Genomic DNA, 11455 nt, shown 5'->3' with positions numbered 1-11455 from the left:
CCGCTGCAGCTGCATGAGCCCTTCCTGCATGCCATAAATGGCCTACGAATAGGAAGAACCCTAGAACAAAATGAGAAGTAGCTAACCAACTTCTTGGAAAGACATAATTGACAGCATTGATCTCAGTAGCTACGCCACCCATAGAATTTAAACAACCTAGAGGAGTATGAGTCATATATTTCGTAGAACGTCCTTCTTGCCAAGGTTGTATGTCTTTTTTCAGCCTACTCAAGTCCAAACCGCTGGGACCCCTTAGAGATTCTAACCAGGGAGCTCGTAGATCCCAAAAACGCATAGTTTTCCCTCCAAAAATAACTTCCCCTGTCAGTGAGCGCATTAGATATTTACTTAAACTGGTAGGTCCTTGAGCGGATCCCACGTTAGCCCCAAGACGTTGGTCTCTAACTAGAAAATTAAATGCTTGAGCTTGAGAAGCTTCTGGACCAGTGGGCCCGTAAAAATCACTAGGATAAGCTGTATTATTGAACCAGACAAAGCAGCAAGCAATAAAACCAAAAACTGCTAAAGCACCTAAACTATAAGACTAGTAAGCCTCTCTAGACCATACAAGTGCACGACGAGCCCATGCAAATGGGTTTGGTTAAGATATGCCAGATTCCACCAAGTATACAAATGGAACCTAACCATACATGTCATCCAATTATATCTTCCAAACCATCCACACTAACATTCCACCCCTCTCCACCAAAAGGAGATTTGAGAAAATAGCCAAATACTATACTTGGACTAAGGGTCAAATTGGTAATTTTTCTTGCATCTCCTCCCCCCGGAGCCCAGGTATCATATACACCCCCAAAATAAAGAGCCTTAAACACTATAAGAAAAGCACCTACACCTAACAAAATTAAGTGAATACCTAAAATTGTAGTAATTTATTTTGATCTTTCCATACATAACTAAAGAATGGAAAAGATTCTTCAAGAGTTTTAGGTCCCAGAAGTGCATGATAAATACCACCAAAGCCCAATACTGTAGAGGAAATTAAGTGAAGTACTCCAGACACAAAGTATGGAAAGGTGTCTAGAACTTCCCCATCGGGTCCTACCCCCAACCTAGAGTAGCTAGGTGGGGAAGTAAAATTAAGCCTTGTTCATACATAGGCTTCTCTGGGACGAAATGAGCCACTTCAAATAGGTTCTTTGCTCCAGCCCAGAATACGATTAATCTGGCATGGGCTACATGAGCCCCCAACATTTTACTAGATAAATTGATAAGTCGGGCATTCCCGGCCCACCAAGCAAAACTGATGGTTTCTTGGTCACGACTAGCTAAAGCTAAAGTTCCATTAAAGAGCGTTTCCACGAGGTAGAATCTCCTCAGGGAATATAAGATTTTCATGAGGCTGATCTTGAGCTGCCATCGAAGCACGAATACCCTCGTTTAAGAGAATATTTTTGGTGTAGAAAGTCTCAAATTTAGGATCTTTCGCTGCACAGATTTCCTGAGAAATGAAGTCATACACACATAGATTCAAAGCTAGACCGACTACTCCAAGAGCACTCATCCATAAATTGGTTACTGGTACAAATAACATAAGAAAATGTAACCAAAATTTATTGGAAAAGAAACCCCAAATATTTGGGACCAAAAGCGGTTAGTGGTGACCATTGAATGAGTTTCTCCAGCTTGAGTTGGGTTAAAAGCACATAATGTATTTGCCCCATCACCATATTCAAATAAAGAGTTTTATATGGTAGCACCATGAATAGCACATAGCAAAGCAACACCCAATACCCCTGTAACTCCCATCATATGAAATGGGTTCAATATCCAATTATGAAACCTTTGGAAAAAGAGGATGAATCAAAATATAGCTGCTACACCAAAACTCGGCGCAAAGAGCCAACCAGATTGACCTAGCAGATAAATCAGGAATACAGAAACAAAAAAAAATAAAAAATTGGACCGGAGAATGAGATTGTATTATAAGGTCGCAATTGAACAGATCGAGCAAGTTCAAATTGACGTAACATGAAACCTATTAGTGCGAAAGCGCCGTGGAGAGCAACAAAAGTCCACAGACCTCCTAATTGACACCAACGAGTAAAATCTCCTTGTGCGACTAATTATTTTATTTAATTATTTAATAATTACGAAAATTACAATTAATTAAATAATAAATATATTTTCCATAATTATCTCATAATTACGTATTTGGCGATAAACTAATTTTCTTGACAAATATACCCATACTTATTCTATTGATGCTCTTACCATGTACAATATCAAAGGGAAAGTAGTGCTTTTCTTAGTTGCTTGAAGCTTCACCAATGTGAAATGAGAAGTGGAATTAAACCTACCTTGAAACTCATACAAGTCAAGCAATTCTTGATGCGTTTCTTGAAGAAAATGAATGTTCTTTGAGAGCTAGAAAGAGAGAGAGAGTTGAAAAGTGTGATCAAGGTTTTACAACTCTAATAACCCTTATATATAGTGTAGGCATCGTCATCAAGTCTAACCAATATGATTAGAGCTTTTAAACACATCATTTGGAACTAAGTCTCGTAACTGTACTGTCTCGTACAGACCTCCCAGATGATATGTCGCCTGCTAGGGGTTTTATCTCCCAGGCACTTCTAGGCGTTGCGTCGCCTCCCATAGGCGACGTAATACAGATGCCTCTGTTTTAATGCCCCAAGCATGACCTCAAAAAGTCTCCAAATGCCTCCAAACTATTTGGGAATGTATAGATACCTCATTGTATCACTTTAGACCCATAAAATTCAATTATAGATGCCTACTACACAATCTCATGTTTTCTCTTCAGCTTAAGTGAAAATCGTTAAGTGTTTTGCACCTCATTGTGTAAACAATTTAGCCATTATACTTAACCAATCTCAACATTCCCCCACTTGTTTAAATATAATCATGTCCGTTTAACTTGACAGTTTGGTGCATAAAATAAAGTATCTTTCAATTCGAACTTTACCCTAGTAAAAGCATTACAAAGCCCTATCATAGTCATTAGTGTCTTGAATATTTAACCAAGTACTCATCAATGATAGAATCGGTAAAACCTCACACACCTCCACTTGACCAATCATTTTCCCACTGTGCACACTTAGCACTTTTCATGGCCTTGTGCTCATCCACTTCATGAACTTTCCGGGGAGAAACTCCAACTACCATGAGACGCGACACCACCTCTAAGTTCACATAGGTAAAGTTCTTACAACATCTTTTCTACCTTTATAGATTCTTGTTGCACACAACTGAACTTCATTAAAAGCCCTAGGCGTAACCCTCACTCGGTAACAACCAACACTCCATCCTTAATTGGAACTCACGAAATTGTCAATGTTGAAACTATTCACTCAATGACTTGTTCTTATCCATTGAACTCTTTCCCTTGATGTATACAAGTTTGGATTTGGGTTTCCATCATTGATGAATATATTATTCTAGGAGTTTCAGTCCCTTCCCTTTTGAATACTAACCTCTTCGCAAGAGTTTTGTAAATGGATCCACTAAGTTCTTACTTGTCTTAACATATGAGATCAATATGATTCCTCCTTTAATCAATTATTTCACATACTCATGTCTTAGACTTATATGTCTAGACTTCCCATTATATATGTCATTATAAGCTCTACCTAGTGTGGCTTGACTATCATAATATATCGAGATCATCGATACCTCATCCACGGAAATTGACATATCCAAATAAGATCTCTAAGCCACACGGCCTCTTTACCGTTTGTCGCTAAAGCTATAAACTCAGCCTCCATGGTTGAGTGTGAAATACATGTTTGTTTCTTGGATCCCTAAGAAATTGCTCCTCCTCCGAGCATAAACACCCTTCCAATTGTGGAGAGATTATCTCTTACACTTGATATCCAACTTGCATTGCAATATCCTTCAAGTACCTTCAAGAAATTTGAATATTGGAGGCCTACCTTCTTGGTCCTCTTAAGGTACCCTAGAACTCTCTCAATTGTCTTCCAATGTTCCATACTTGGATTGCTTGATGACTTTCTTGGAGAAAATGTATGGTCTTTGTAGCGTCCCAAATTTGCTAATAAGGCTTAGGGCCTTGATTAGCATGCCTGGAGGGCAATAAGTGAACTATTATTATATGTGAATTTTGACGAGTATGTGATTAGAAATGCATGTTTAGGTGAATTAAATATGCATGTGGGCCCAGTTTGGTTATTAGGGGCATGTTTGTAATTTTAGCCCATTGAGGGAATAAATGTAATAAATGTGATTATTATGACATATTTGTGATATATCTGTGATGCACGATCCAAGACATTCCTAGGGAGCGGTTTAGCTGGAAAGTCACAACGGGGTCGAATACCCGACTCAGGGCGAGTCGAGGGGTATTTCGGGCATTAGACATTTTATGGGGTAATTGGGTTATGAAAATCAATATTTGGAGATATATTTGAAGTTAGAGTGTTTAGGAGGGAATATCAGGGAAATTTACCATTTTCCCTCGGGATGTTTTTGATACCCCGAGCCTTTGAGGTAACCTTAGAAACTTAAGTTAAATAAAACAAAACCAAGGAAGCTTTCAAAAATTTAGGAACCGGCCCAAAACCTCTTCTCTCTCTCTCTCTCTCTTTTCCTCTAAGCCATACCAAGGAGAAGTGTGAAGATTAAGCAAGGATATTGGCCCTAGACTTGGGGATTAGCTCAGCATCACTTTGTGGATTCAAGCAGAGGTTAAGGTAAGCTTTTAACTTGTTAAATTGTGTTGAATTGCTACTGGTGTTTTAAGGTTGTGCATGTGAGCTAAGTTGAGAATTTTCTCTTGGTTATTTGGGTGAGTTTTGGGGTTAGTTTCTGTTGGGTTTTGCTGCTAGGATCACTCTAGTACTGTTGTGATGATTGAGTTGGATTGTTAGGTTGATTTTGGGGTAAATTGGCTGGGTTTTCGTGGTAAAAATTGAGGATTTTTCTTGGTACGAAGGGACGGGCCGCGACATTGTTCTTGCTGAACCGCGGCCCTCTAGAATAGTTTGGAGGCCAAGATGAAGGGTGGGCCATGGCACACCCTAGCATGGGTCACGGCACGCATGCCCTGTTTTGGGCCTGGGGGTTTCTGGTTGAGGTGGGTCGCGGCATGGGTTCATGAGGCCGCAGCACTTAGTGTGTTTTTGGGCTTCAGGAGGTTTTAGGCTTGGGAATCAAAAAGTTAAGGCTCGGGATGGATTTTATCACCCAGATTGATAGAATTCAAATTCCAGAAGACTAGAATTATGACCCAAAGTTATTTAATGGAATATAACTTGATGACTGGATGTTGTTGATACGTTGGGACTAGGTTTTCAGCGAGGCTCGGATGTAATGACCCAACTATTCTAAGACCTTGGACCATTAGAACTACTAAACATAGCTATTACTTTGAAGAACATATACATAATAAATAATAACAACTTTATTAAAACGTTAACATAATATTGTGAAAATACAAAGTAAAATAGAATTTTGGTATGGGTACCCATTGTTTAAAACATAAAACATAATTTTAAACTAAATAAAATTGTTTACATAACTAAGTGCGGAAAATACATAGAAACATAATTTTTTTTTTAGAAAACTAAAAATAACGTCATCCTCGATTGACTCACAGCCCATTCATTCCATTCATCCTCAATACACAAGTCAAGCCACCAAGAATCCTCCTGCCTCTGTATCTAGTTTCCTACATCACACTAAAAGAAAAAAGGAATGAGCCTAATGCCCAGCAAGGAAAATCTACTAACATATATATATAACATAAAACGTAAACATAAGATCATAACAAAACATACACTACAAAACATATATCTCAACTATAACCCATGTACATGGTAAACATTGGGGTTTGCTAGCTAAGAAACTATAAGCCTCAAAATACAATGAGGTTTTCTAGCTAAGCAACTATAAGCCCCAAGAACATAAAAGTGTTGGGGTTTGCTATTTAAGCAACTATAAGCCCCAAAAACATATATATCATAACACATAATAACATATCATAACATAACATATTATAGCATAATCATATCATATAAGCATATAATAACTATCCTATTTTCCTTACCAAAAACTGGGATATTTGAGAACAAATGCGAGACTTGGAACACTCCTAAAACCAACAATAGGAATGGTGAGTATTTCTAAAGAGTAAAGAATAAATGTGGAAACTAAAGCTTCAAGAAGAAACTTACCAAGAAAGATCTTTAAGTTTCAAGAACCTAATCAAAAACCAATATCAAAAGTTAGGATCTGAAGAAAAGGAACTAAGCAAATCTAAAGTAGTTTTAAAGAACTGGACTTAGAGAATAAGAATACCTTAGTTGACCTTATGGATTGGTCTAACTTCAATACCGAAATACACTAATCCTCACTTCCCAAGTGTTTGATAAAGCTTAAGAATGGCAAAGCTTTTTCCCAACCCAAGTATTATCACTCTATGGTCACACTAGCACCTTGGAGTTTCTGATCACAGCTTGAAGAGTGAGAGGAAGGGTTGGGTACTAAGTCCTATTTATAGAGGTAAGGAGTGAAACTAACCCCATTTGATTTGAATAAAAATAATGAACATAATTGAAAAATATTTGAATATTCGCCAATCAGAGGCTTAGGACTCGGTCAAAACGTTCAGAGGTAGGTCTAAGTAGTTAAGTTTATTCTTAAAATTAAAACAAAAGAAAGAAAAAAAATGTTACTGAGGGCGATATATCGCCCCTATGTGGCGATATATTGGCTCTGCCCTAATCCCGAGCCTTCGTTCGTCCGTTCATGCAACGTCAACGTCTTTTCTGTATCCTTCGTCAAGCGATATATCGGCTCCTAGCTGCGATATATCGTCATACGTGAATATTTTAAACACGTAATTGTACTTTTTCAGCATAATTAAGGTTGGATAACTGCTTTGACTGAGTCAAAATACCACCCTAACAGTTTCTGGTTGGTGCTAAGGCTGTTATTTCTTTATTTAATCATTAAAATACTTAATTCCTTAATAATCATGCTTATGACAAGTGTCATATTCTTATTGGCTCTATCTAAACCTTAGGTTATAATAAATAATATATCTAGGACCAGCAATATTAATCAAACCTTATGTTATAATTAATATTCTTAAACTATAGGTTAAACTTATAAAATCCATAATTGTTGCTAGGAGTTTCCAACTAAGTCCCGGTTTGAACCAAAATCCACAAAATCTAAAATACTACAACTACTACTAACTAGCTAACTAAGTAAACATTCTGGGACTCTACAATTCTCCCCTACTACAAAGAATTTCATCCCCGAATTTACTTACCAAATAATTCTGGATACCAAGCTTGCATGTCCTCTTCCAACTCCCACGTTGCCTGCTGTTTAAAACTATTTCTCCATAGGATTTGACTATTGGAATACTCTTAGACCATAATTCCTTCATCCCTCTATCTAGGATGCTAACTGGTTGTTCCTCATAACTCAAGTCTTTTTGGAGTGCTATCATATCATACTTGAGGACGTGAGATGGGTCTGACACATATCTACGCAACATCGAGATGTGGAACACATTGTGACTATCTGCTAGAGCTGGCGGTGGGGCTAATCTATATGCAACTGCTCCCACTTTGTCCAATATCTCAAAAGGACCTATAAACCTGGGACTAAGCTTGACTTTCTTCCTGAACCGCTTCACACCTTTCATAGGAGATATCCTTAGGAAGACTTGATCTCCGACTTGAATTCCACATCACGCCGCTTAGTATCCGCATAACTTTTCTGTCGGCTCTGAGCAGCGAGCATACGCTTTCTAATCAGCGAACTGCATCCTGAGCTTCTCGAACAGCTTCAGTTCCAAGCAGTTGCCTTTCTCCTACTTCGTCCCAATGCAACGGCGATCGACATCTCCATCCATAAAGAAACTCATAAGGTGCCATCCCAATCGTTGACTAGTAGCTATTGTTGTAGGAAAATTTTATCAAGTGGCAAATACTTACTCCATGATCCTCCAAAATCAAGTACACAAGCACGCAACATATCTTCTAAAATCTGTATGATACGCTCAGACTGACCGTCTGTTTGAGGATGAAATGTCGTACTAAGACTTAACTTGGTACCCGTGGCTTGCTGCAAGCTTCCCCAAAATCTTGATGTAAACACCGACCCTTTATCGGACACTATAGTCTTAGGGATTCCATGCAGTCTTACTATTTCTTGAACATATATGTCTGTGTATTGTTATGTTGTATATGTAGTCTTGACAGGCAGGAAATGAGCTAACTTGGTTAATTTATCTATTACTACCCAAGCCGAGTCATGCTGCTTATTCGTTCGAGGAAAACCCATCACGAAATCCATGGCTATGTCGTCCCATTTCCATTCTAAAATGCTAAGTGGTTGTAATAAGCATGCAGGCCGTTGATGTTCTGCTTTCATTCGCTGGCATATCAAACATTTAGACACATACTCCGCTATAGCCTTCTTCATTCCTGGCCACCAATACATTGCTTTAAGATCATGAGTCATCTTGGTCAACCCTGGGTGAACTGAGTATGGGGTATTGTGTGCTTCTTCTAAAATCTTCATCTTAATCCCTTGATCATTTGGCATGCATACCCGATCCTCATATCTCAATAACCCCTATCCTGATATTGAGAAATCTGTGGCCTTCCCTTCTCTAACTGCATCCATATGTGCTACTAACGTGTCATCATGCCCTTGCCCAATCCGTATATCTTCTAACAGATTTGACTGGATGGACAAGTCAGCCAGTTTACCAATGGCTACTTCTATCCCAGCATTGATCAGCTCCTGCTGTAGCAGCTTTTCTATTCCAGCTAATGCTGCTAGACTTCAATAATTCTTCCTACTTAACGCATCAGCAACTACGTTTGCCTTTCCTGGGTGGTATAAGATTTCGCAGTCATAATCCTTTACTAGTTCTAACCACCTATGTTGCCTCATGTTAAGCTCCTTTTGCGTGAAGAAATACTTTAGGCTTTTATGGTCCGTATAAATCTCACACCGTTCTCCATAAAGATAATGGCGCCAGATTTTCAACGCAAAAACTATCGCTGCCAACTCCATATCGTGTGTTGGATAGCGTTGCTCATACTCCTTCAACTGTCTTGAGGCGTAGGCTATCACCTTGTCATTTTGCATCAGCACATAACCCAATCCTTGCTTCGACGCATCTCAATAGACTACAAATTTGTCATTGGGTGCCGGTACACAAAGTACTGGTGCTGAGCATAGCTTGTCCTTAAGCAACTGGAAGCTCTCTTCACACTTATTTGTCCAGTTGAACCTTTGCTACTTCCGGGTCAGGTTGGTAAGTGGAGTGGCTATCTTAGAAAAACCCTCTACAAACCTCCAATAATAACCTGCTAGTCCCAGAAAACTTCTTACTTCTGATGCATTCTTTGGTCTTGGCCAATCCTTCACATCCTCTACTTTAGATGGGTCTACAGCAATTCCGTCCTTGGATACTATGTGACCGAGAAATGCTACCTGTGAAAGCCAAAATTCGCATTTCTTGAATTTGGCGTATAGTTGATGCTCCTTTAGTCGCAACAAGATTAACCTTAAATGTTTCTCATGCTCGACTTTATCCTTTGAGTACACCAAGATATCGTCGATGAATACTATGACAAATTTATCCAAGTAGTCCTTAAAGACCCTATTCATTAAGTCCATAAATGCGGCTGGAGCATTGGTAAGACCGAAAGACATGACTAGAAACTCGTAATGCCCATAACGAGTTCTAAAAGCTGTCTTAGGAATGTCTTCTTCCCGTACCTTGAGCTGATGATACCCAGACCGTAAATCAATCTTTGAGAACACGATTGCTCCTCGCAATTGATCAAACAATTCGTCAATCTGGGGTAACGGGTACTTGTTCTTAATTGTTACCTTATTCAGCTCATGGTAATCTATGCACATCCGCATACTCCTGTCCTTCTTCTTCACAAATAGAACCGGTGCTCCCTATGGCGAATGGCTCGGTCTAATGAATCCCAAGTCTAAGAGTTCTTGTCGTTGTGTCTTTAACTCCTTGAGTTTGGTAGGTGCCATCCGATATGGTGCCTTGGAGATAGGCTTGGTGCGCGGTACTAGTTCGATTGTGAAGTCAATTTCCCAAGTCAGCGGCAACCCTGGTAAGTCGTCAGGAAATACTTCTGGAAATTCCTTTACGATATGAACGTCTCCAACTTTTAATGATGTTTCTTTTACCACATCCGTAATGCTGGCTAAGAATGCTTGACATCCTTTTTCTATCATCTTCTGAGCTTTGAGTGACGAAATAAGCGGTGTGCGTAGACTTGAAACATTTCCCATAAAGCATAGTCTCTGACCATCAGAAGTCTCGAACGTTACTTTCTTGCGTTTGCAGTCGATGGTTGTGCCATGCTTTGCAAGCTAGTCCATTCCTAGTATCACGTCGAAGTCTTTGATCTCCAGTTCTATCAGGTCTCCTTCTAATTCTACGTCCTCAATCTTGATCGGTACGCCTCGTACTACCCGTGATGATAGGACTATTTCACCCGAAGGTAATTCTGTTTCAAACCTAGTTCTAAATCTTTCACAAGGTTTGTCTAATTTTTCCCATCATTCCTAACGAGATATACGAATGAGTGGCCCCCGAATCAAATAATACAGAATATACATTATTGAGGATAGAAACCTGACCTGTAACCACTTTACTGCTAGCATCAGCTTATCCTTGGGTTAAGGCAAATACCCTGGCAGGAACCATCTTGTCGTCTCTTTTTCCCTCTGGCTTGAGCTAGGGACACTTTTTCTTTCGGTGCCCTTCCTGACCACAGTTGTAGCATCCCTTAGTATTTGTGCAGCACTCATCAGGATGTTTCTTTTGGCATTTAGCACATTGCGGGTATTCTACATAACCCGGCCTATTACCTCCATTGTTTGTTCATGCCCTTTTATCGTTGTCGGACTGCTTATTGTCAGGATGTCGTCTCTTCTGACCATTATTACTGCTGGAATGCTAGTTGTTGTTGTTGTGGTTGTTTCAACCATTTTGAGGTTGACTCTGTTGTTTAGGCTCAGGCTTACTGGCCTCCTCTTTACTAACATTCGCCTGAAGCCTTTCCACTTCTATTGTCGTTTCTATAACATCGGCATAAGTAGTATTTCCTGGGTTTGCTAGCTTAACCCCTAGCTCAATCTTTGTTCGAAGTCCTCTAACGAACTTGGTCACCCTTAGAAAGTCAGTTGGAACCATTTCTGGTGCAAACTTGGCTAATCGGTCGAACTGTCGAGCATATTCTGCTACTGATAAACTTCCTTGCTTCAGACCAGCGAACTCCTCGACACTTGTAGAGATGACAGCTGAGTTGTAGTACTTTTTGTGAAATAGCTCCACAAATCTGGTCCAAGTCATGGTGGCGACATCGTGAGTCTGTTGTACTAGGTCCCACCATGTTCTTGCATCCTTCTTGAGTAGAGACGAAATGCAGGATATGCGGTCTGCGTTGTC

General features: G+C 39.5%; 1 pseudogene; it reads right to left on the bottom strand.

Annotated features, from left to right (window-relative positions):
* Positions 1 to 1294: 1294 nt before the first annotated feature.
* On the bottom strand, positions 1295 to 3150 carry LOC133799729 (photosystem II D2 protein-like; annotated as a pseudogene).
* Positions 3151 to 11455: the final 8305 nt, after the last annotated feature.

Source organism: Humulus lupulus, chromosome 9, assembly GCF_963169125.1.
Source record: "Humulus lupulus chromosome 9, drHumLupu1.1, whole genome shotgun sequence".
Classification (NCBI taxonomy): Eukaryota; Viridiplantae; Streptophyta; class Magnoliopsida; order Rosales; family Cannabaceae; genus Humulus; species Humulus lupulus.
This window is presented reverse-complemented; position numbering and strand designations above follow the sequence as displayed.